Source organism: Gavialis gangeticus, unplaced genomic scaffold, assembly GCF_001723915.1.
Source record: "Gavialis gangeticus isolate Ggan-Ray unplaced genomic scaffold, GavGan_comp1, whole genome shotgun sequence".
Taxonomy (NCBI): Eukaryota; Metazoa; Chordata; order Crocodylia; family Gavialidae; genus Gavialis; species Gavialis gangeticus.
The window spans coordinates 33,119,288-33,140,920 of NW_017729006.1; the positions used below are offsets into that span (position 1 = coordinate 33,119,288).

At 40.6% G+C, this 21,633-nt stretch overlaps 1 protein-coding gene across 6 annotated transcripts in view; it reads right to left on the reverse strand.

Moving 5' to 3' along the window:
* Positions 1 to 21,633, reverse strand: part of GLI3 (GLI family zinc finger 3) — a 287,319-nt gene that overhangs the window by 97,477 nt on the left and 168,209 nt on the right. The window lies entirely within an intron of this gene.

Genomic DNA, 21,633 nt, shown 5'->3' on the forward strand with positions numbered 1-21,633 from the left:
TTCGTTAATCATTAAGAGGATTAGGCTTTTTAAAATTACTTTTGCCAATGTTCATTTGCATGGATGATGACAAAAACTAGGTTGCAACAAAGCAAAGATTCTCCTTTATGTTTTTAGCATGATATGGCACCATAAACTGATTTGATGTTTACAACTGTTCAAGGATTTTCTTGTTGATAGCTTGTATTGGATCAATATATAGTCAGAAGAGATGTTAGACACAAGACACAAATTGCCCTTCTTCAGGTTGTAGCTACAATAATACTAACTCTACTACAAGAATTCAGTAATTAACCGCATCACTTTTGTCAAGAGGGAACACTGTGTCTTTCTCAAGCTTCACACAGTCATAAGGAACTTAGGCTGAACCTTGAGTTCATAGCTGATGAGGACAAATAGCTTTTCCTGAAAATATCCTTGTCATCATACCCTGCTACAATGCCCATAGTCTGTCTGAATGCCTTCTCTCACAGTGTCCATGTTCCAAGGCACGGGAAAAAGACCAATGTTCAGAAGTAAGGCTTGGAGTGCTTGCCCCTAGCAACCTGATCTTTGGCAAAAGACAATGATTAAGCCTGTCATGCATTTGCAGTAGTCCAATTGGTTGACCTGAACTAAATGCCTTTTTGTCCCTGTTTTTCCAATTAGTTTAGTGTATATATAGAACAGACATAGGCAGCAGCTGTGAGAGCAGTGGGGGTAGCTCATTCCTTTGATGCTGCTGGCTTACAAAGAATAATAAAACAAGCAATGTATTTTTTTAACGTACACATACCACGATCAATGGGATAGTTGTCGTCACCTATCAGGCTAACAGAATGTAATCGGATGCAAGAGCCAATTCTGTTCAGCTATCAGCTTGGAAAAACTAATGTATGAATGGGACAAAGATCAAAGTTATTAGTTCCTAACGTGACACCAACTTCCTTGAAAAAAAAATGCAGCAAGCTTATAAAAAGTGGGGGAATAGAGGTTTTTCCTGCTTTGTTTTGCTCCCCTTTTCTTCCTTCCTTCCCTATTTGATGTTATCTTTTTGGCTTGGTAAAAGTATTTTCAAGGTAAATCCATTTTAGCTTTCCACATATGAAAATAGCCCATTTGCTCCAAGGTTTATGTTATGCAGCTGCATTCATTGGGTATTAAGAGCACACACTAGCAACAGATTCATTTCTTTGCCACCTTGGCAAATTATCCACCAAACCCTAACAACTGACCAAGAACCATTTATGGTGTCTTAAGTGTTCTTCAAGTCTGAAAAATGTCCATATAAGAATAGCACCCACTTTGTCAAAGCATTTTTACACTGCATGTTTTTGAGTAATCTTTCCTTTACTGGTTAAAAAAAATGCTACTTCTGTTAGCAGTGTAAAACCAATGTTTACAGAAGAATGAACTGGCCTTGAGGTTCATTGTCAGGCAAAGTTCAAATCACAGAATCCTTATAACTAATGATGATGTGAGAGGCAAAAAAACCACAGCTGGAGATCACATTACCTGGTAAGTTTCCTGTTAGGCCAGCAAAGAAAATATTGTATATTGATTGACTAAACTTAGCAAATTTAATCTGCAAACTATTTAAAATAGGTAAGTTTGGAGCTGCATAAAGTCATTTTACAGGTTTTTTGCTGTTAATACAAATCAAGAACTTTTAGAAACCCAAATACCAAGCAAAAGCTTCAATATTATCCAGTGCATGTTTAACAGTAAATTGTTTAACTGATTTTGCAAGCAAGCTGAAAGTCAATGTTATTCTCAATGGTCCACTCTCCAACTGGCTGAGAGCCAAGTACAGCAGCAGGAATGGGATTGAAAGCCAGGCGTGTCAGCTCCTCCCTTTCCAGATCCAAGGAAGCCCTTCAAGGACGCTGGGTCCCAACAGCCACTCCTCCTTCAAAAAATCCAGGCCCAGATCTAGTAACTTGCTGAGGATGATATAAAAAGCATCAGACCCTGGAAAACACCAACTGCCAGTAGGTCTGCATCAACAAGAAGGGATATCAGCAGATTCTAACATTCATTTTTTCAGCTCTGGACTATTATGTTTACTGATCTCTCTCCAACAGGATTTTAACTTCCTTCTCTAGTCACCTCAGTTATGCTCCTCTTTGTCCCACCCTGCTCCTATTCCTCCTCAGTCTCTGGATTCTCGTTTCCTATTAGTTTCCCCTTTACTCTTTCCTTCATCCACTCTCTTCTCCCACAATTTCAGCTCTCCTGATTTCCTCCAATGTCATTTAATCTTCCCCTCAAGATTTCCTCACCCAAGTCTCCACTGTGAACAGCTTTAAAGCTGACCATTCCACTTCCTCCAGAAAGAAGTCTTTAAAAATGACAAAGCAATGCATTATTTGTCTTTCTCCTTCTTCCAAACTTACAATAGGATGTCAACAACTGCTTGCAATGTCATGTTTCATTTTATAAATTCTGGAGCATAATCATTCTCATCATCAGGTAAGCTGAAATCTGTGTGAACTTGCATGAGAAGAGGTCACTCTGTAACATCTCCAGAAGAGTGAGATGTTTCCAGAGGGCACAGGCATGTGGTTTTCTACCTCAGTGGAGCTTCTATGTTTTGAGGGAAAGCCCAGGTCATAGGCATCTATGCAAACTGGCAGTACTTCCATCCATCCACGTTTTCTGTAGTATTTAAGTACCTGACTGACAAAAACTCAGAAGTATGGTGCTTACTTTTAAGCACGTGCATAAACCCAGCTGTACTCATTAATGCACTTAAGCATGTACTGAAGTGACTTTCAAAGTACATGAAAGTGCTTTGCTGAATCAGGGCCTTGAGCTGTTGTAGCTACTCCCAGAATCCCTGGCAACAAGACTCTAATTTAATACAAAATCTTTTATACTCGTAATCATTCCTTGAAGTCAAAGAGATGTTTCCAGGTTTGAGAAGAGAGAAAATACATAATGCTGTATTTTATTGTATTCTATTTTTCATTCTGGTATACTAAGATGATTGTATGAAACTATTGTATGAAACTATCAGTGATCCAGATTATACTGACTCCCTGGAAAAGCTTGGCTTTTCAGCACAGGGTGCCCTTCCCCCTCCAGATGGGATCTGTGGAATGGCCCCTAAGACATGGAGGAACTGCTGAAACCACACAGCCTCTCAGGTTTGGAACAGACATTGCATAAATCAGTTTGGACCAAATCAGTTAAGTCTGATACTACATTCAACCAGGTTTATCTTAAACCAGTTTTGGCCATTTTGAAACTGGTTTATGCACACTGAATGTCTGTTCTGTTACAGGTTTAAAACAGTTTCTAATCACTTCAACTGGTTTATGTGTAATGTCTGTCCCTAGACTCAGGTATTGGTCCTGAGACTCGAAAGAGGCTGTATTCATCTGAACTTTCCCTTGCCACCACTGTCTCACCTAGGAAGTGTTGGATGAAGCCCTTATCTAAATCGTTTCCTCTCAATAGTGGCTTCAAAGCTGGTGGAGATCAGTTGCACAGAGCACCAGCCCAAACTGCCCCACACACATAATACACGGCTGCCCTACACCTACACCTCCCAAGTTGCAGGTGTGCAAATTCTGACCTATAGAGAGCCCCTCGGAGGAAGTGTGGGGATGCCACCCCATGCAAGAGGAGTGAGATCATCCTGAGGAGACCCCAGGGGCCCAGTTCTGAACATACAAATCTCTCCCCTATTTCTTATGACATTTTTTTCTCCATGACTATTATAAAAACATGTATTTCTTTGAGTATGCATAGCGGTTTAACAACATACATTCAACAGCTGCCAGCAACATCTACAGCACTGCAGATCCCACCGTATCGTAACTGTTGTTCAGTGTTTACTTGTTATGACCACTGCGGCATGATATGCTATATATTTGATTATATAATCACTATTGAAGAATACAGTGTGTCATTATGTTTTGCTGTTTACAACTATAACCACTGAAATCCTCATAAAAACAAATGACTAATGACTTTTTATACTGGCAACTACCCTGCCAGTTAGTTTTTAAAAGTAAAAGAGGATGCGTTACAAGTTCTTTTTTAGAGACAGTAAAAGTTAGAAGTGAGCATATTACACTGGATAATAACTACTAGATGTAAGCTGATTTTTTTAAAACTAAATGGAGGAAACTGTCAAGAGACACAAAATAAAATATAAAAAGAGCCAGAAGTTCCTGTCACGTCAAGTAGAGAGTGCAGGAGGCTATGCCTGCTGTGTGGGGCTGCAACAGAGGAGCCCACAAAGGCCATTAGGCAAAGAGGAAACCCCTGTGCTTGGCTGGGGGATCACATGACTGAAAGAAGGGGGGCTTACAGACTTACAAACCCAGAGCCAGAAGCAAAGTGAGCAGTCTGGCCCTGCATGATGTGGGGTAAGGAGCTCCTGAGAGAAGGGGACTTCAGGAAACAGGCCCACGGACACCTAAACTACCCAGGGGAGCTAGACAGTGCAGCTAAAGGGGAAGTATAGCTTGTGGTGGGGAACTGATCCAGACTGGGGTTAAAGTTTAGTTTGGGAAGTGGTTTGCTTATATTTGTGTTATGTTTCAAGGGAGGACTGAGTTGTGGCTATGGGGGTGGTATGGAGGCCACAGGGGTGCCTTGGTCACAGATCCACAGAGGAGCCCAAGAGGCCAAACCAGAGGGCTGAGGGGCTCAGAGCCCAAGAAAGCAAAATCAGGGCTGGGGCCCAGAAGCCAAGGTCCAGGGCAGCAGACCTCAGCTGAGAAGCATAGCCAGAGTAAGAGGTCCAAGAAGGCCAAACCCAGACAAATGTCTGAGGCTTGAGGGACCAAGTGCCATGCTGGAGGCAAGGGCTCCCTCTGAATTGATACTGATTGACACCCATGAGACCTGGGCATGGCTATGGGGGAGCTGGAAGCCAAAATTAATGCTCCTAAGGGGTTTTAGTGCCCAAGAGCAAGACTGATGCAATGGGCCTGGAGAGCACAAGATACATGAGGAATTGAGGGACTCTGGTGCAGCTTTCCACAATATTATACATTCTGCCAACACAAAGGGAGGGCACCTCGAGGAGCTAGAGTGGGGGAGGAGTAGGTTGGTCAGCAGGGGGCATCACAGTTGTACTTGGTGCCAGATGTGTCATACAGTAACAGATTTCTAATTATGAATAATAAAATGCAGCAAATTATAAATACAAGCTTAAATTCTAGTGCACTTCCCTTTTATACAAATAGTTCTTCTCTTATGTTTTGTTTTCACACAAGATGTAACTATTGTACATAGTACAAGGTGGTATAACTATATTTAGAACTCAGTCATATCTGATACCATCTCAACATAACTGTGATAGTTTTTGTACTGACATTAAGGCTGCTGATAGGTGTAATGGAATCTGATCCCTAATCCCAACATTCACACCTCCGGCCATGCCACATGACCCTAACTTTCCCCTGTACCAGCAAGCAGAAAGCCAAGTACCCAAAAATCAGCTGAATGGCAACTGGATTGGAACTGTACCAGGACCCAAACTGGCCACAGTGCAGTCCCCGCAATGATGAGGTGATTCTCAGCTGGGTCCAGAACTGCACCAGGGCTCAAAATGGTTCAGGTGCAGACCCTGCCCAGTGATGATCAGCTAATTTTTGGCTAGATCCAGGACTGCACTGGAGCTTGGACTGGCCCCTGTTTGATCCCTGACAGCTGACAATCAGTTGATCATTGACTGGATCATGACTATACTGGGAATCAGCACTGCTGTGCTCCTTGGAACGAGTCAGCTGCTGATCATCAACCTCTAGGGACCATTGGGGCTGTTTGAATCCTGGTGATGACCCCAATCCAGCTGACAGTCAACTGACTGTCATAATCCTGCCACACATTCAATTTAAGGTATGACAGAAATCAGCCAGAAAAATATTAAAATTTGCAGTGCCATTCATTTCCTGAACATGTATCTGGGTTACCATGAAAAACACGATTAGCAGACTAATTCTGTCTTAACTGTAATATCTGGCAGTGGCTCAAATAGGGACTGAATCTTTAGGGTCTTCTAAGGGGTTACTGCTTTACTGGAAATAGTTACCCAGTTCATTTGCAATATAAAAGTTACAAAAAACTGGAAAAACGGGGTGCTTGTAGAGAGCCTTTTTACAGAGACATGAATATGGCAGAGGTAAGTAATGACAGTCACAGCCACATGCAGACTGCCAGGAATCTATAAAACACATAACTGTGCACAGTCGAGTCTTTGATGGACAGGTATTCGCAATAGTAAAACTAGCACCCATCTTTCAGAGGTCAGACCAAAAAATTAATACAAACACTCTCTCCTTTCTCTGCAGGTGGGCCTCTCACCTCAGGGTTTAAGCAAAGTGGGAAGACCATGTGCACTTTCACTGTCACTGACTGCTGTAATACATACATGGATGGAGTGCTACCAATCCAGCAGTTCTCAGGATTCACTTTTATTGAAATGAAAGAAAGAAAACTTCAGTGGAACCATATTTTAAAATTTAAATAACTGTTGTTAAAAATTAAGAAATACCAAACATCCTAAGTTCAAATGAGGACAAATGGGGAGAATCTGTCTCTTCCTGCTCATGTCTGGAAGGTCCTCTGCAGCAGAATTACTGCAGTTCTGCCCTAAACTGGCACAGTGATGGCAGACCTCATTCTGAGGCCCCCACATCAGGGTAAGCAGATGTGCAACTACCAAATTGTGGGCAGCACAGATCTGCAGCAGCTCCATGCTCCATGGTATGCGGCTGGAGTCTTGGGGACCAGTAGCTAGCTTTCCGCTTTGTTGCTTCTCAAGTAGGGGGAGGCATCATAGCTGAAGTGTAACTGTAAGTGCAACATACTCTGTTGCTGCTTTATTTCCTGTCTCCATGCCTATGGCAAGAATGGAAAAAATTTTCATAGAGGGACATACCCTACAATATTAGCAATCTCTGGGGGCCATTGAAGCCCCTTATACCAAGAGACTGTATCACAAGAAAATATGAACCAACTGGGGTTTTTTTTCATTAGTGACACAATAAATAGTTTTCAAACCACCGTAAAATCGTAGGTTTTAGCAAGATATATATATTTTTAGCATTGTTAAAAATTGTACAACAATTTAAGCATTACCTTATTTTTAGAGTGATCAATATGGCTCCAGAATGGAAATTTTAATGCCAGCTTTTATCCTAAGTGCTTAAATAGGCCTTTCATGACTCCATTGAAAAATAAATTTATATTGAAAACAGCAAGTGATCTTTAACTACAGCACTGTAAATACAACACCGAGCTAAGGTTACAGACAGAACAATAATCCATCTCATAGAACAAAGCTTGTCAAGCAAGGGGAATGAAATATTATAACATAACCTAATTTATTATTGCTTTTTCATCCATCTTGTCATATTTCCAAAATGTCAAAGTTCAATCCTTGATATTTAATCATTTACCAAATTTTATTCAATGTAAGAACTGGGATCCATTACATAACTGTGGTATCAACAAGATCCATGCTTTTTCTTTGATATTAGGTCAATCCTGTATTGTTTGGAGAATTGAAAAAAAACATAAAACTTTGCCTGGTTTCCTCTGTGAGTAATTTTCAGAAGAATGCCCCCAAAGCAATATTTTTTTTATTTCTACTTGATCTTAGAATATACCAAACAATAAGAATTTCTTGGTTATTTCAGACAAAAGAAATCCTGTTTTAAAGTACAAGAGCTGAATATCTTTAGTAACATCTCCCATGTTAAATTATTACCCTATGTTCTTGCATACAACATTACACCTTGTTTTTGAAAGGCAGGATGAAAAAAAAATTACTTTCTTTGAAAATACTGGTAAGTAACTGGATGTTTCTAGATTTTCATGACTGTTTATTTATCTAAATAAAACACTACTGTTTATGTTTTATTGATTGTTGCCTCAGATCTGCAGTACTATATTCTGGGAGGCAGGCAAACATGGCAAAATAACAATTGTGTTTAATAATTTGAATAAATTAATTTTGCCCACTGATAGCCCCTTTCATCTGAAAACCTCAAAGTGCTTTACAAAGGGAAGTATTATCATTTCCTTATTATTCATGGGGGAAATGAGGAACAGAGAAACAAAGTGATTTTTTGGAGATAACATGAGATATCATGCATAGGACTGAGTAAAGAACCTAGGTTTCCTAATAATCAGATCCCCCCTCTGTTATTAGTTAATCAACACTCTGCAGGAACAGACAGAAGTGCAGCTCCCTGGTCTAACTCAAGGTGCTTTACAGAAAGTGCAATGAGTTAGACAGATCCTCCTGACTCACAGATGCCGGAGGAAGGGGAATCTTACTCCAATTTGGAGCAAATCCAAGGAGAGAGGCTGTGTCTCTGCAGCCTCTTCCCCTAGCCCTGCCCCACCCCTGGACTCTGGTGTTGTCTCAGGATGGGAGGTGAAGAGGAGGGAGGTCCATTCTGGGGTTTCTCCAGCCTGCGCTGGGAGGGGTGGGGGGGCTCTATACCACCTCCCCCGCTCCCCCACCCCAAGCACGGCTGGGCAAACACCAGAACAGACCTCTCTCCCCTACTTTCTCTTCCTCCCATCCTGACACAGTACTGGGGGTCAGGCTGTGCTGCACACACAAGTTAATGAAGGCGTTCTGTGCCTTCATTTGAACCCTCATACAATGAGGGTTAATTTGTCACGCGATCAGAGCACTCTGCAGCCATGCTGTTCTCTTAGGGCATGGCTTTAGAGTGCTTTCAAGGGGCTGATTGCATGACAAATGTAATTTCTGTCTGTGCCTTGCCTGCCTTCCCATTCAATATAAGTCTGGCGTAAGGCTCAAACTCATGCCTCTGGAACTGTAGCAAGATGCCTTTGCACTCTCTACCACAGCACACCTAATTAAATCTACAAAAGAGTTTATAACAAATTAAAATCTAAATAGCCACAAGATATTTGGACTTAAAAGCTCAACCACAGTGTCTCCATTAAGGCTGATCTACCAGTCAATACACACGTCTGTACACATCACTGATGAGCCCAAATTCACATTATTAAAAATATATATGATCGAGGTGAATGGCCTAGTACTTTAGCGCCCAACTCATCCAGCTCCAGAGGCCGGATGAGTGGTATGGGGTCAGTGTGCAGGACCAATCCAGCACATGGAGCTGCATCATCTGAGGCTCCCCATATTTGACAGCAGGATTAGACATTTGGCATTTGCCATTTGGCATTAGACATTTGGCAGCAGGATAAATAGCAGTAATATTAATCGTTGCGTCTCCAGGAGCCATGCCAATTAACACTGCCACTGTTCCCCGATCATATCTTGGTTACCCTGGACTAGCAGAAAGGGACTGAATTAGGGCTGAAGACAACTAGGTTCTATTTTGGGCTCTGTCACTGATTTGCTTCTGCAGTCTTGAGCAAGTGATTTCACTCCCCTATTTCTCAGTTCTTCCATCTGTAAAACTTGGATAGTTATACTTTTCTTTAAAAGTGCTTTGAGATGGAGAGAAGAACAGCAAGTATTATGTTATAATTCAGTTTTTACTTTGTGAACTGGATTGTGTGGATAGTACCTCATAAATTTTGGGAGCTATTGGAATTCTGAGAATCAATGCAAAAAATAATAATAAATTGAAAACCACAAAAATAAACCCTTCTGTTTGAGTCAAGGAAAGATGGGTTTGATTCATAATTTTTTAATCCATTAATTGCTTTAACTAACATGTTGTATGGCACCAAAAGGGTTTTTTTTCCCACTTAACAAAAGGAAGATAATAAAAGCATGTGAGACTTCAGCTAGAAATCTTAAAGCCATTTAGTTAAATACCTGTTGCAAAAGGTTACTATATTGCTTTCCTCTTCCTTCAATGGGAAGTGTTACATTATTTAGCTGAAGTTAAGATTTGGTTACATTAATCACAGCAGCAATTCTTATTCAGTGAATTAAGTGCTATTTTTCTATTGCTGAACTGCTTGCATACAGAACAAACTTTCCATATGTTTACTTTACTGTTTGTAATTGTTCAATGAATAGTTCAAAATACAATTTTAATCTGCGGATTATTTGAAAATAGCTTGTAGTGAGTGCTCATTTGATTATTCAACATTTAGTAGGCACTACACCTGGTTCCCTGAGCATGCTCATCCATCACACATTTATACCAGAGTAATCTGACTTTAACCTGGAGTAAAGATGGAGCATACACACAATGTGCAGCTTTATATATGTGAAAGTAACTCCACTTCAGAGTAACGTTATCCCTTGGCAAATGAAGAGTGACTCTGCACCAGTGCAAGTTATACAGGCATGCTCATCGTGGTTGCATCCACAGAAGCAGGGGCATGTGTTTGCAGCAGCACAAATTTGTGCTGCTACTTTGTGCTGCAGTGCACACCCCTGCCCATGCACTTTGCAGTGGGATACATTGTCTCGCTGTTCCATGTGCTGCAGAGGGGACTGGCTGGGACACAAGGTGCCTCAGTGCAGGGCTAGCTGGCAGGAAATCCCAGAAGCAAATTTGGCCCCAGAGCTGCAAATTAGTAGTGCTATGCATGGCTTAATGTGCAAGGTGTGCAGTTTGTGGTGCTACAAATCGCATGTGCTTGCACGTCTGGATCCGGCCCATGTCTCCAGAGCTCTAATCAGTTCCAGCCCAGCATGGCAAGGCACTGTAATAATGCTGAGGACAGCTACCTCTGGACAGCTGGTCATATGTCTAGTGCATACACTGGTGTAATTTTATGCCAGGGTAAATACACCATGTGTTTACATGCTATGTCAAACCACACTGCCTCTGTTCTGGATTGACCTTCACGTAATGCCCCAATTTCTGTCTGAAACAGATCCCTTTCATTCATTACTGCATTTTCATTTCTTAATTAACCAAGTCTTAGCTCTAGGTCTGATACTTGTTTTCCTTTAATGCTACATATAGAAGAAACTTTGTTGGAGCATCCATTTACAATAACTGAACAACAATGAATGAGAACAGTGAATGAATATGAGGATGGTTAAGCCTTGGACCAGGTTACTTAGAGAAGTTGTAGAAACTCCATCCCTGAAAATTTTCAAGAGAAGGTTAGACAGACAAGTGATTGTCTGTCTGCCTGGGATGGTTTAGTAAGGGAGAGCTTGCCCTGAGCAGAGGGCTGGATTAGATGACCTCATGACATCATCATCAATTTTCCTATTATCAGTTGTTCAGGATTTCAGTTCCTTTCCCTGATCACCTAACTTGTCTCTTGTTTCTTCAAACTGAACTCAGGTTTGTTGTCCTCACATTTAAGATCTTCAGCTAACTACTTGTCTGTTCTTTTTTCTCATTGCATTACCCCTCTTCTCCACTCTACCAGCAATACCAGCCATTCTGTCTACTTGCTGGTGTCTCACATCTCTCTCTCCAAACCACCTTTTATGTGGCTCCTTACACATGGAACACTCTACTTGAAAAGGCCCACAAGGTCACAATCCTCTCTTTTTTCAAGACCTGCCTCTGAAGTGAAGCTTATAAAAAAAAAAAACACCACTGCTTAATCGCAGGTAGGTGGAGGGCATTGTGGGTGTAGTTGGCAATTTCTTTATCCATAAAGATAAGGACTGCAAACATATTAAAATAGAATTGATTGTATCTATCTCCTGTTCCTCTTCATATGTCACTTGTCTTCTTAGACTGTGAGCTCTTCAGGAAAGAACTGTGTCTTTGTAAGCATTTAATGGAGCTCTGATTTTTACTGGAGTCTCCAGATGCTACAGCAAGATAGATAAAAAAATAAAAATAATGGTTATTCCCTTACTCATACCTGGTAGTACATTACTGCTTGTATGGTTTTGCCTCACTTATTCAGGCTGACTTCAATATACTACAAAGTACTACAAGGTATAGGTTTCCCAGTCTGACCCAATGAAATATTTCTGAATTTATTTTCCTCACTCATCAATCATCTTCAGCTCATGGCCAATATTAAATCAAAAGTACTATTGCATCAATGTATCTGAGGCACAGATCTTGATTATAGACTTACAATATACTCAGACCATGAGAAAATTTTCACATAAAATCAGAGAAAGTTTTTCTTCTATGTTCTTCTTCATGCCATGTTTCACTACAACATATTGGGGGAAGGTGTGAAAGGGCTATGCTTCTGCCAGTGTTTGGAAGATACCGCGTAATAATTAAATCATATAGTAAGAAAAGGTACACAGGTATTCCCACCTATGTTCCTCCAGCAAAGTTAGAAGTGCAACAGAAATTTTACAATGCACTAGGTCAGTGGTTCTCAATCTTTTTAGACTCAAGGCACCCCTGGATAGATGTGAGGTACCCCTTGGAAAATTCCAGCTCTTAGTTTTCACTCTTCTATGCCTACAGAAAAATAATAGAGCAGTTTTTCTGTTGCGAAGAACTCAAAAAGACCACAACTATGGATTTCTATTTGAAACCTCTGGGTTTATCTTGTGAATCTTGTTTGTAAACTTAAAAACACTAACATAGTGTGGCACTTCAAGGCACACTTGAAAGAAACCTGTGGCACCCTGATTGAGACTAGGACTAGTACATGCATGATATAATTGAATATGCAAATGTTATACTCTTCTGAGGTTCTCATGTGTTCACCATCTCTTGATGGGTTTAACCAGCATGTCACAAACATATTAATATGTGGCCATTTATAAATATCATCTGCTTTGCCCCCCAGAAAAAGAGTGGGTCAAAGAAATGTCACCTGCCTTTTCACACATATTCCTGTTAAGCCAGCTAATTGAATAAACATTCATTTAACATTTGCTCCTATTTCACTAATGCAGCAGGAGAATGAGAAGAATTTTATTCCCCCCCCCCCTTTCTTCTGGAGTGCCACTGGCCGTTATCACAGTGACTAATGTGCTGTATATGGCCATTATAGTCTTCAACTCTGAAATTACACCCAGGATGAACGATAGGGTCTGCCTGTATGCTGATTGGAGTTGGATGATGATTGATTAGAAGAAAGTGGGACTACGTAGCCATGCAAAAAACGCTGCACTAAGCCACAAGCTTAAACACTAAAGAACCTTTCACCAGTGGCTTCACAGCTATTAGATGTTTTCATATTAACAACATTTCTCACATCCAGGTTTGTGCATTTTATCTTTATTCTTTCAAATCCTGAAATTGCTTGGATAAGAGGGTTTTTTTATATATATACATTTCTAAGAGCAGCCTGAACTTTTAGGGGAAATTGAAGAGGCTTTGTGTCAAGTACAGCTAAATCCAGCCTTTCTATATCAAACCCCTGCTAGAAAATTACTGTGCAGATGATAAGGCTGAAAGATATAATAAAAAGTGACTCTACTCAATTTACACTGCAATATTGGTATGACTGAATATTTTTCATTCAGGTGACTGATAAAATCGCTAAACTGTATTGCAGATAAATAAAGGAGGTTTCTGTCAAGAATAAACACCATTAATCATGAAGTCTCACCCTCTGAGTGGCTGTGCTATGCATCTGCACAAATGCACCATCACAAGTGGCATGCGACCTGGTGCTAGCTTGCTTTCCCCAGTTCTCTAGTGACGTTGTCTTTTTAGAGGAACTTTTATTTTCCCAATTTATTTATGACATTTGAATGTGTGACCTTTTCCACTAAATTTTACAAGCAATTTGCAATTAGACTTCAATGTTCTAATGCTTAGTTAAAATCCACGTCCTGGGACAGATTCAGATCTTTGCTGTATTGGAGTAAATTTGGTGTTATAGTGGGTATGCACCCAATTATACTGGAGTAAATAAGGTTCTAACGACTTGAGAACTCAAACATGGAGTAGACTTTTGTCCTCTCCTTCCTTAAACCTCCCAAATTCTAAGTATGCAGTAATCTATTTTCTGCTAGTTTGCATTACTCTGATTCACTGTTTCCAAAGAGAACACAATGATCTTTTTTTGAACATCTAATTACAAAATGTCTTAATAAGGCAAATTTACCAAATAACAGTGTTAACGGCTTTTCTTTCAAAGGATCATTTACATGATAAAATTGAACGTGTGCTTAAGATATCAAATCCCTCTCCTGCATGATCATATGAAAAGGAAAATCAGACAACTCAGTAACCTTTTTGTAACCTGTTTCAGAGCAAGTGATGATTCAGTAGTCGCCATGTTATTAAACTGGAATGAAGAAGTGCCCTACACACTAATGAGGTTAAAAAATGTAGTTAGGTCTTCATGTTAAAGGCACTTAGCAAGCAGTTTGCTTGGCAAAGACCAACTGAGTGTTGGAGTTGAGGACTAATCACACGGGCAGGAATCAAATCGACTGGAAGAATTAGGAGACTTGCGGCCCCGAGGAATGTAATTCATGCAGAAAAGCAGTTGTCAGAGCGAAGCCAGGGAACCGCGTGGGAAGAAAGCAAAATAAACAGCTCAACAAAGAAAACAAAGACACTCCAATAGTGGCTTTTCTAATGCTTGAGTACACTGAAACTTCAGTTGATGCAGATGACAAAAACCTCATCAAAGAAGACCCCTTTACAAGCAAATACACCAGTGAATGGTGTGCCAGTTCAAAAACCCTCAGAAAATGCCTCAAGGTATTTAAAAAAACAACCTTGAAGTTTTCTATATACAGAAAGAAAAAGGAAGAAAAAACCCCACAACAGCTAGGCATTGCGATGCTAGGAGAAGAGTTGGGAGTGATTTCTATAATTACTTATGATTTATCGTTCTGCTGTGCATAGATCACAGACAGTCTTATGCACAGAACAGGAGGCAGACTGAATACAAACACCCACTCCCGCCTCTGTGCACCCTTACTCATTTGAAGAGAAAATGCATGGCTGTTCTGAGTCCAGCAGTTTGAGGACCCGCTGCCGGTATCAAACAACGTGATTGCTCTGCTGAAGGAAGAAGATCAGAATTTGATTCTTAACCTAGGCAAAACTGCCAGTGTGTTTATGGAAAGTTTTCCCTGTGATGGGGCTTCAGGACTGAGCTATAAAAGGAAAACCTAACTTCAAAATCAGGTTTTGAAAATACCATTTGCATACATGTAAATTTTCTTTTCAAATCCTATTTTAAATTAATGTGGTGTTTCCTCCATATCATGTGCAACTCATTTTGATGTTTCAAAACTTCTAGAGTACTTGGCTTATTAAAATCTTTCAGAAAGCATCCTTCTCCCCAGTTCATTTATCAGTGCTGATTTTTATAAGCCAGCTATATATTAGACTTGAGAATGCTGTGCTTATTATTATTTCAACAAGTCTGAGTTTCTCTTCTTCCGTTACCTATTTCCACTAAGGTTATAGAGAAGGCATTCTTTCTTCTAGCGGACTGCCTGAAAAGGCTCTCACATTACCTGAAATGAACATGGTCCTCAATGTCTGCTTTGTGATGCTGAGTAACATTTTCTTTTTTCTATTTAAAAAAATGCTTTCATTTAAAGCACCTAAAATAAGTCACATCCACAAGACTAAGCAACAGGGATTTTTGTTTTAATTCAAATTTTACATGCCATAATGGGCACTGGAGATACTAAAAAGAAAAAAAAAAGACACCCAGAAGCATTCAAAAGTTAAATTCAGTTACTGAAATACTAACATTACTTATCTTAAATTTGCTACTGGAATGTTTTAGTAGCAAATAGAAAATTTTACTAGAATTTTAATATTAAGGGACCACAATCCTGGCAGGAAAGGTGAGCTTAGGTCTCAGCGTTGTTGTTTTATTTTTTTTAGTTCAATACTGGATTTGCTTCTCATCTCTTCATTGAAACCAGTAGACAGCCCAAACTTAATATTTACTATAATGCAAACTAGTGGCTATGTTAAATACAGAAAGGTCCCAAACTACAAATTCTTATACTAAGTCACAGATAAATTTAAGAATATGTATATATATGTATATAAATTATTTGCTTAACAAGGCTCAGGAGCCTAACCATGATTGACAATACTGGGAATGTAAGCTGTTTGTGGGGGTGTGCTTTACTTTCAGCACTTCCGGTGCATTTATGGTTCCTAGTTTAGCAGGAGCTGCTGCATAGATATGACAGGTTGTTACTAAAATTGAATGGGCAAGGTTGCTCTTCTTCCACAAACAGAGTCTATTTGGGAAGCTACAGGCAAATGTGTCCCATCTCTCCAGAGGAAATCTATGATGATAACAATGAGAATGTAGGAAACGGTTATTTTGTAGATCAACAGAGTAGGGTGCTAGTGACTCTACATGTGTTCAAAACAGCCAATTAAAGACTATCTTCATTAAAGTGAACTTGGGGGGAATCTACAAATAACCATTTCCTACTTTCTCATAGGTTATTACTTCATTCAGCCACCATTCAGCCACTATTTTTTGTTTTTGTTTTTTGCAATATAGCCCCAAATTTCACACCTAATACTTGCTTTCCTTTGATTCTCTTCCTATTCCCGCATAAACTGTGTGTAAGATCCATTTCTGGATCTGCAGACTTAACCCCAGACAGATATATACCAAAGACATTGTAGCAGAACAACCCAGTTCCTGAGATCTACTGATTTGGAGCACAGCCTAAATGAAACAGAAAATAGCTGACCAAGGCACATGGATACTGTAAGATCAGAATTCTGACTCAGAATATGCATGAAAGACTGAAATGTCAAAGCCTACACTATGCTCCCTGAAAAAACAAGCGAATATGTTCCTACCACTCTGCTTCTATGCAGACCTGAGCCATGCAGCAAATAGCAGGTAAAAAACTCTACGTGTATCTAAAACCAATAAATAAAGAGATGTATGCTGAACAAATATATTATGTATGTAGAGCTGTTTGTGTGTGTTTATAAATCTAGACGTTAGTCCTCATTTACACCTTATCTTCCTTGAGGAAAAGTTCGAACTGAACTCAATTTGTGTTCCAAGGCTACAGGAAATGACATGTCTTTTGGAAAGGAGCTGGGGGGGAGTGGATTATTGTAAGTGGCAAAAGGCTATGATAGAATGTAATGGAGGAAGATGCTCCCTATTTTTTCACAGCAGATATTCCCTTCACTTGCATTTCCACCACTTTATACTTAGCCTTATTTCAGGATAGATTTTTCAGTTCACAGCATAGCAATCTTACTAGTACGATTAAAAAAAATAAATAAAGCCTAGACTGTATGTTTCAGTTCTCTTTGAAGCAAGACTTAACATGAGTGGAAGCATTGTACTGCAAAAAAAAAAAGTCTGTCACAGTCCAGTACCTCACAGGCCACTGCAACAGGTTTGACAGCAGCCTCTATAGAGTTGGCTTGCTTTCGGTTCACTGAACGTGAATACCACAGTCAATATCTGCTCACTCGACTAATACTGCTGACTACAGCACAAAGAACACAGGAATTTTGTCCAAGAAGCCACAGGCTCAGAGCCTCTGAATATGCACTATATTTAGAGCCTGCATTCTTTGCAGTTGATAACCAAATGAGATATTAGATACTTCAAACAGCATAAATATAGTATTGTGGTTATTCTACATATTTTGCTATATGCTATATGGCAGTAATTACGCACTGATGGAAAATTTTCCCATTGTATTTTGTGGAAATACTTTTTTACGCAAATTTCCTCCTTCACCTTCCAGCTTTTTAGAATCCTGGGACCCAAATCTGATGTCCGCTATATTTGTATGTGTTTGGGGTAGCTTAGAAGTCCATGACAGATTCAGAGAAAGCCATCTAACTTGTACAAAGATACAGACACATGCACATCCAAGTACACACACAGCACTCAAAGCACTCAAGGTAATTCCTCATTGCTCCAGTTATGACATTAGAAGTTGCTTATTTAGTTTCCAATATATCCTAATTCAGACTTGTTTGCATGCCTGTCTTGGGACCTGCATCTTATTGGTTGCCTGAGCTTCTACCTAAAAACAGCACCAAACTGCCCTGATGAGGTAATGCAGCTAAGTGGCAGTGTTGTCCAAAGGTAAGACTGCCATCTTCACAGAAAATGTTGATAAACATAGAAGGAGCTTCTGGTAAAAAAAATATTTTGGATTATGTTTTATTATATTCATTTCATTTGTATAGTAAACTAGGAGTCTCTACTAATCTGCTCTTGGGTCTAGTCCAGACAACAGAGTCTTTGTGGCAGGGCTGGCCAAATAGGATCGCATCCTACAACTATTGACAGCAAAGGTTTTTCCCTTACTTTCCCCACTTTATACCCATTCTCTGGCAGCACTATTACAAAGCCACTACAATCCTAGAGTCTAACTGCACTGCTTAGCAAATGGGACGTCAAAGAAGGTATCCCTCTATCCCACACACCTTAAAGTAGGGATGGAGGGAAACTAGCCCAAAATATGACAGAAAGGCAGGAAAACAAAAGAAAAGATCTGCTGAGGGGCAGACTTTACAGCAGTTCCAGTCCACTGGAATGGAAGATAAAAAGAAAAATGACCAGATGATTTTTGGTTTTCAGTTTTATGTCATAAATAAAGCAAGCAAGCAAGCAAGCAAACAACTGAAAAATTTGGGGACACTTTTTATCATGATTATCTGGGGGAAAAAATATCACACTTTTTTAACGGGTCTTACTTATATTTATTTAAAACAGTAGAAAATCCAGTAGCCTAATTAAAGTGAATTTGGGTTTAAAACTCTATTTAATTTAGGATTTGTTTCCTAAGAAAATGAAATGTTCAAATAAGCTTGTCCTTTTTCAGTGGCCCCTGTAAATGTGGTTGCATTATCTAGCACAAATGAGGCGCATCTTTGGGAACAGAAATGAGTGAGCAGAATTTTTTAGCTATGGCTAAAGTTACAAAAAACATTTAATTCAACATAAGTTGGAAAAAACAGCTGTATTTAAAATACTTACCCAACTGCAGGCAGGGAGAGTAATGTGGGCAATAAAATGTGTCTCTCTCACACAACTGTCTCGTTACAAGGGAAGTAAAAATCCCTGAAAACCTCGACTCAAATCCGCACTACCAAACATAGATGGAATAATCTGCTTTTCCAAACTTTCCATAGGCTTTTAGATTCTCTTTAAAGAAGTGATCTGTTTTTGAGCCTATTCTGCAGGTGTGCCTGCAAATGAGGATTTATGATCTGTAACTTTAGGGGAACTGCATTACTAAACACGTAACTATAACTACACAAAACTCTGATTCACTATTGTAAATGATGCAACACTACACTGAAGTGGGAGACTACAGCTTCAGTCTAGACTCAGGCTTCCTCTCTCCTTATTTGTAAAGGCCAGCCACTAGAAAAAAACTATCTCCTGAGTCCCTATATGTAGGATGTAGTCCTTGTTACTCTGTATCACAACTGCTAGCAATTGACTTAACTGATTACTGACCTTCCATTCCTCTAATCAACAAAACTAAATATGTGGATTGCTTACATCATGACTGTACAACTAGCAGCTGGCAAGCTGCAAGCCGCCCACCAGGGGTTAATGTGTGGCCCAGCTGCCACTCCACCCATTGCTCCAGGTTCCCTTCCGTCCTCCACCTTATGGTTCCTGTCCTTGCTTCTGATAGCAGGGCAGGGAGGGGGCCACTGCTAGCAAGCTGGGGGAGGGAGCTGAGCTGCAAGCACCATGTTCTCAGCAAAGAGGAGAGCCAGCCTACCTGTGTTGCTTGGTGCAGGTGGGCTACTTGTGTAACGTGTGCTGCTTGGAGGAAGCCAGGCTGCCCATGCAGCAGGGTGGGCTGCCCTCATGATACATGCAGCTAGGAGGGCACCTGTCTGCATGGTGGAGGGGAAGGGGAAGAACTGAGGTGCATGTGGGGTAACAGCTGGGCTGCATATGGGGGAAATCAGGGCTGCACACTTGAGAAAGGGTGGACTCAGGGGAACAGCCCCAACAGCATGTGGATACTAGGTCTGTGGCCTGAACTGCATGCAGCCCCTGGATGCCCAGAATTTGGTCAGCCACGACTTACGTTCTCAGCCACTGTATCTGACAAACTGTTGATTCCTACTTCCCTCCAAGGAGTCCATCCATGGGACTCCCTTCTCCATGCTGCCTTTTCCCATCATCTCTGGCTCTTCTTGACACCAGCCCAAAGGCCCCAATCCCAAATACAAGCTTCTTTCTTACAGCTTTCCCTTGCTATAGACATATTCTTATGACTAGACACAGTACTTACTCCATGTTGAGAAAGAGACTTCTTTGACTGGTTCCCATGAAACATAAGAACTGTCCCTTTTTACTGCAAAGGCTTTTGCAGATGGCGTTTCAATGTTCCAGTTACAGTCACCCTTTGATAGCTCAGTTGCTACTCAGATTTCCTTCTTTTCTGGCTCCTGAATGTCCCAGGAAAGCTATCCCAAGCTATGGAGCAGTTAATGTAACATTCACTAGACTGGGTGTGGCTTCCATTCCCATGATGGAAGGACACCCACCTCAAGGCAGGATCATCTATTTCTAAACCATCCCAGATAAATTCTTGTCTAACCTGCACTTAAAACTTCTAATGACCAAGATTTTATTAAAACCTCTTTAGGTAATCTGTTCTAATACTTAATATCCTCACTGCTAGAATGTTTTCCCTGATATATAACCTAAATCTCCCCTGTTGCAATTTTATGCTGTTATTTCTTGTCCTGTACCATGTTGACACAGAGTAAATGATTGCCATTCTCTTTATAACAACCTTTTTTCTATCTGAAAAGTGCTTTCAAATGCTACTCAGCCTTCTCTTCTCTAGACTAAATAATCCAAACACTTTCTACCTTTCCTCATATATCATGTTTTCAATATATCTGATCTTTGCTGGTCTCATCTGGACTTGTTCCAAGTTGTCCACATATCTGCTTAATCGTAGTGTCCAAAAATGGGACACAGCCTCACCAGACCTTTAACAAAGTGGAAGAATCAATTCTTATAACTTGCATGCAACACTTGTTAATATATCCCGGTATGGTATTAGCCTTTTTCCCCCAACTATGCTGCACTGTTGACTAATTCAGCTTGTGATCCATTATAACCCCTAAATCCTTTCTGCAGCGCTACAGCCTTCTCAGTCATTCCACATTTTGTATTTATACACTTGATTATTCCTTTCTAATTATGGTGCTTTAACACTTATCCTTATTGAATTTCATCCTATTTATTTTAGACCATTTTCTCAATATATCAAGGTCATTTCAAATCCTATGCCTCTCCTCTAATGTGTCTACTTCCTCACTCAGCCTAGTGTCATCTGCAAATGTAATAAGTAGAGGTGCACCAATATATCAGTCCAATATCGGATCAGCACCAATATAAAAAAAAATTGATTGCATAGAAAATCATCTTGATATGGCCGATAATTTGGCCAATAAATGCCTGTACATGCTTGCAGCTGCAGCATAGCACATAGGTGGCAAAGGGCAAAGCCCAGCAGCTTGAAAAGCTGAAGTCTGTTGTGGTGGAAGGGGAGGAGGGAGGGGAGGGGAAGGGCATGGGGGGGGCAGATCAAGGCTCCTGTGGTGAGGGAGAGAGTAGGGCAGGCTCTGCCCGGCCAGGGCGGGGCAGGGCTTGGGACAGAACCGCAGCTCATCCAGGGGGTGTGGGGCAGGGAGATGGCTCCCACCACTGCGCACACCCTGGTGGGGGGTGTGCCCCCAGATCTCCCTGGTGGGAAGCAGGGTGGACTGCAGCTGTGGCCTGGGGCCAGGACTACGCTGGGCTCTTCCCGGCATGTGGGGTTGGGCCGGGCCTGCACTCAGGGTGGGCAGTGGAAGT